The sequence below is a fragment of the Tachyglossus aculeatus genome, chromosome 5 (assembly GCF_015852505.1).
Source record: "Tachyglossus aculeatus isolate mTacAcu1 chromosome 5, mTacAcu1.pri, whole genome shotgun sequence".
NCBI classification, from domain to species: domain Eukaryota; kingdom Metazoa; phylum Chordata; class Mammalia; order Monotremata; family Tachyglossidae; genus Tachyglossus; species Tachyglossus aculeatus.
The window spans coordinates 50,819,927-50,825,533 of NC_052070.1; the positions used below are offsets into that span (position 1 = coordinate 50,819,927).

Below are 5,607 nucleotides of genomic sequence, written 5' to 3' on the forward strand. Positions count from 1 at the left end.
GTAGGAAAATTCTATTCTCTTTCTCTTTCTCATGATCATTTTCCCTCTCCCTTTTCTTTCTATTTATCTTACTTATTTTAGAATTCTTGGGTTGTCATCCAGCCTGTTCTCTTACAGCCAAGGAAACATGCTCATTCTACCTACTTACTAGTTACATATATATATATATATATATATATATATATATACTCATTTGACATACTCATTCCCCCAACCCTACTGCCCTCAAAAAGTGTCCCCTAGTCCTACAAAATCTTTGGAGGAGACTCCACAACCTCAACTGGCAATATGTCCCAGTTTCTCCCAATCCCAGAAGTTCCTGGACATTCATAAATCTGCGATGGGTAGCAATTATAAGGTGGGAAACGAGGAACAGGAGGTTGGGAGACTTATAGAGCAGAAAGAGACCTAGACAAGTCGTCTGGTCCAGGCCCCTTTCTAAACCATTCAACATGGATATCCTTCTCTTCTTTTTAAAAATTATCTTCCTAAACTGAAAATTCACAACCTCCCTCAGCAGCCTAGTCCACTGTTTAATTCTAAGAGAGTCAAGAGATTCTCCCTTTTGTCCACCTGAATTTTCTCTTGTTCGACTCCATTTCCATTTGTTCACCTCGGTGCTCGTGGTGAAAAACTAGTTGGAACATCTACCAAGATGTACGCCACATACTTGAAGACAGTCATCAAAGCAGCCTTATCTTCTCCAAACTTGTCTTATGCTGTCAAGTCATCTCCGATCCATAGCGACTCCATGGACAAATCTCTCCCAGAACGCCCCACCTCCATCTGTAATCGTTCTGGTAGTGTATCCAGAGTTTTCTTGGTAAAAGTATGGAAGTGGCTTACCACTGCCTCCTTTCACATGGTAAACTTGAGTCTCTGCCCTTGACTCTCTGTCACGCCACTGCTGCCCAGCACAGGTGAGTTTTGACTTGTAGCAGATTGCCTTCCACTCGCTAGCCACTGGCCAAGCTAGGAATGGATTGGGTCTGCCTCTGCTTGACTCTCCCTCCCGTAGTTGAGACCGGTAGAATAGCGGAAACTCTCCAGGTGTGATCCTGAGAAGGGTCTCTCCAAACTAAATGACCCCTATTCTTTAACTTTTCCTCCTTAGAGCCATATTCCAGTAAAATCGAAGACTAACTGTAGGAGCTTGGCTGGAATGCAGAACTGATTTTCCTTGACACACTATTGGAAAAGGAGATTTTTCCATTGCTTTTTTGAAATCTATATTCCAGGAAGAAGCCATTGTCTGACTCGGACATCTATTTGGTTGCCTTTGGAATGCAAGGTTACACTTTGTTAACCTTTGTTTTCACCTGTGCCCTTGTAAGCATCATTTTCGATGCTGGCATTTTCCAGCCTAACTGACTGAATCAATTAGGTGGGCATGGCTCCGGCTGCTCTATGATACAGAATTTTATTTTGAGAAAAATTAAGACAATGCCCTGAAAGACACATCTGCACCCCATTGGCAGAAGTTTTTCAGACAAACAGCTAATCTCCCAGGCTGGATACTATTGCACTACAAGGTCAATAATGTGGGTGTTTCATTGAGGAAAGCAAAGACCATCAGACCATGGTATTCTATTAACTTTAGATCCTATGATCAAATAAATAAAACTCAAATGCAAGATGAGCCAAAAGGGTGGTTCTCTTTGTGTTTTCTGAAAACCTGCTAAGATTTTTCTCCTACCTGGAACTCCCACTCATTCATTCATTCATTTAATCGTATTTACTGAGCGCTTACTGTGTGCAGAGTACTGTACTAAGCACTTGGGAAGTACAAGTTGGCAACATATAGAGACGGTCCCTACCCAACAATGGGCTCACAGTCTAGAAGGGGGAGACAGACAACAAACTCACTTCACAGAGAAAGAGCATGGGCCACGGAGTCAGAGGATCTGAGTTCCAATCCCAGACGTGCCACTTGCCTGTAATAATAATAATAATATCAATGATGGTATTTGTTGAACACTTACTATGTGCCAAGTACCGTTTTAAGCATGGGGTAGATACAAGGTTTTCAGGTTGTCCCATGTGGGGCTCACATCAGACAAGGTCACACATTAGAAAAATAGTGGTCTGGATTAGAACCCAGGTCATTCATTAATTCATTCAATTGTATTTATTGAGCACTTACTGTGTGCAGAGCACTGTACTAAGCGCTTGGGAAGTACAAGTTGGCAACATATAGAGACTGTCCCTACCCAACAGCGGGCTCACACTCTAGAAGGGGGAGACAGACAACAAAACAAATCATATTAACAAAATAAAATAAATAGAATAGTAAATATGTACAAGTAAAATAAATAGAGTAATAAATAAAGCAATAAATAAATAAAGATCCTAAATAAAGCACTGGGGTAGGTACAAGATAATCAGCTGGACACAGACGCTGCCTCAAACAGGACTCAGTCTTAATCCCCATTTTACGCATGAGGGAATGAATCACAGAAAAGTGAAGTGATTTGCCCAAGGTCACACAGCAGATAAGGGGCAGAGCCAGGATTGGAACCTAGGTCCTTCTGACTCCCAAACCTGTGCTCTATCCACTAGGCCATCCTGCAATAGAGTTGGTGGACACAATCCCTGCCCTCTAGGGCAGGGAATCAATCTGGCCTAGTGGAAAGAGCACAGGCCTGGGAATCAGAGGACCTGACTTGTAATCCTGGTTCCTCTACTTGTCCCCTGAGTGACCTTTGGGCAAATCACTTAATATCTCTGTGCCCTAGCTCTCTGTGCCTCAGTTTATCTCGTATCTCGCAACTCTCCACACGGTAAGTGCTTAATAAATACTCTCACTACTACACAAATGTACAAAAACATGCGCAAGCACACAGACTAATGTATACAACCAGGAATCTACACTCAAAAGTGCTTCAGAAACTCTAGCTTCTCCTACAACTACCAGATGGTCAACTTGAAATGGGAAGGAGAGGGCAGGCAGTCCAACCTTGCTTAGACTACAACCTTGTAGAAATGCAGTATGGCTTAGTTGAACAAGCACTGGCCTAGGAATCAGAAGCCCTGGATTCTAATCCTGGCTATGCCTCGTACCTGCTGTGTGATCTTGGACAAGTCACTTCTCTGTGCTCAGTTACCTCCTTTGTAAAATGGAGATTAAGGCTATGAGCCCCATGTGGGACAGGGACCGTCTCCAACCTGATTAGCTTGTACCTACCCCAGTGCTTAGAACAGTGCTTGACACATAGTAAGTGCTTAACAAATACCATTGTAATAATAATATTAATAAGAGGAAATAAGGGCCTAGTCGGAGAAGGCCTCTTGGAGGAGATGTGCCTTCAATAAGGCTTTGAAGGTGGGAGAGTAATTATCTGTCAGATCCAAAATGATTCTGAGGGCATTTTGTAAGTTCTAGGAGGGGACAGTTTGACACACTGGTGGGTTTCCCCATCTAGCTATCAACAAAACAGTGAGAACACCAGCCAGATCTATGTGTAAAAGTCATAGCCAATGACATAAAGCCTGTGGCAAACTCAATCTCATGCTGGGCTACTCCTTAGCCATGTGTCTGCGTTGGGCAGCCAGCTCATCAGCATCTGAGCTAAAATATCTCTTAATTGGCACCTCGGCCTCTTTCCCAGCTGCAATGCATGTCCCATCACTCATCATCCCTCTAATGACGCAAGATGATTGTCTGGTGCTCCTTCCATCCCTGGTGGAAGATGGTAGTTGGGCACCTGCCTAAGAGCTGCTATCATTGCGTGGGGACCTTGAGTGGCTGCCATCCTGTTGGATGGCACAGCCGACCTTGGCAGTCAAGCGTGGCGGGACATCCTGCTCCCAGCCCTCAGGTGCTAATTAGCCAGCTAACAGCTGGTATCATCCTGTTTCTTGCTCTGCCATTTTGCATTCCAAGATGGCTGCCAGCCTCCCAGTGCTATTTGGAGACTGCAGTGAACTGATCTAGGGATAATTTCCTCTGGATTTTTAGGCAATGTCTGCTGTGGCACTTATGTCTCTGGGCTTCTCTATGGTGCTGCCCTTCCTAGCAGCAGGGGAATTGACTAGATGACCGCTACAGGTCTTTCCAGCCCTGCAGCATGGAGCATCAATCAGTCAACTAACCAAGAGTAATTATTGAGCAAAGCACGGTTCTAAGCACTTGGGATCAACCAATCAATGGTATCTATTGAGCACTTACCATGTGTAGAGCATTGTCCTAAGGGCTTGGGATCATGGAATCAGTGGTATTTATTTGGCGCTTACTGTGTGCAGAGCCCTGTACCTGATTGCTTTGTGTCTACCCCAGCACTTAGAGCAGTGCTTGACACACAATAAGTGCTTAACTAATATAATTATTATTATTACTAAGCACTTGGGAGAGTACAATAGCATAAATAGACACAATCCCTAGACTGTGAACCCACTGTTGGGTAGGGACCGTCTATGTGTTGCCAACTTGTGCTTCCCAAGTGCTTAGTACAGTGCTCTGCACACAGTAAGCGCTCAATAAATATGATTGATTGATTGATTGTCGAGGAGCTGCCAACCCAACATTGCCTGACCTTCTGGTTTCCAGGAGTTCTGGGAGGGGAAAGTTCAAATCCAGAAACGGAATCCTTGGGACCCTAAAAGACCCTCAGATGAGCCATAGACCAGCTTATCCCATGGATATGGAGAAACTGGACCTCCTACTTCACACAGAACTTCCACCCATTCCTCTGGCATCATCTTGGTTGTCGGGGGTGGGGGAGGTGGGAATGTTCCCTGCAGAATAAAGTGATGAGCTGAGGAATCAGGGTAGGGAGTCAGCTTTATTTACATGTCAAATATTGAAAGGTTAGAAGAGTAAAGCTGCTAGTCTGGGTGATTGTTGCAAGTAGAATGATGTGATCCCTGAGCTCTGTAAATCATTTTAGTCTATCTCCCCCATTATGTTGGAAGTTTCTTGAAGGCAGGGAGCATGTGTCCTGCTGTTGTTGTACTCTCCCAAGCCGTAGTACAATGGTTAGCCTTCACTAGGTCCTCAAGAAATACATAGATTGATGGACTGACTGAGAGTGTCTGAATGTCTTCCCCACTGCATCAGGGCAGGGATGGTGTCTACCAACTGTACTGTACTCTCCTGAGCATTAGAAAAGCTTCCTGAACACAGTATGTGCTTGGTAAATGCCACGGATTGATCGATTGAGCCTACCACACTAAAAAAACAACTCAATTAATCCAAAGTGTTTTAAATCATTCTATTATCTAGGTGCTCATTGGCTAAGTAGCAACACCAGAGGGTGCCAGCAGTCACTGGGAGCTGGAAAAGCACACTGTGAGATGGGTCAGAAGAGTTAAGGATTGTATTGAAAAAACACCAGTGGATTGAGGGGAGCAGGGTGGGCCCAGGCTTGGGAGTCAGAAGTACCTGGGTTCGAGTCCCGGCTCTGCCACTTGTCCGCTATGTGACCTTGGGCAAGTCACTTCACTTCTCTATGCCTCAGTTCCCTCATCTGTAAAATGGGGATGAAGACTGTGAGCCCCCTTTGGGACAACCTGATCACCTTGTAACCTCACCAGCGCTTAGAACAGTGCTTTGCACATAGTAAGTGCCTAATAAATGGCATTATTATGCTATTAAGCCACTTCATTTCT

The 5,607-nt window shown here is 44.5% G+C and overlaps 1 non-coding gene across 1 annotated transcript; it reads right to left on the minus strand.

Annotated features, from left to right (window-relative positions):
- Positions 1-930: 930 nt before the first annotated feature.
- Positions 931-1,068, minus strand: LOC119929387. Its single transcript, XR_005451513.1, has one exon. It is a non-coding gene; the product is annotated as a small nucleolar RNA SNORA7 (small nucleolar RNA).
- Between the last annotated feature and the right edge of the window lie 4,539 nt (positions 1,069-5,607).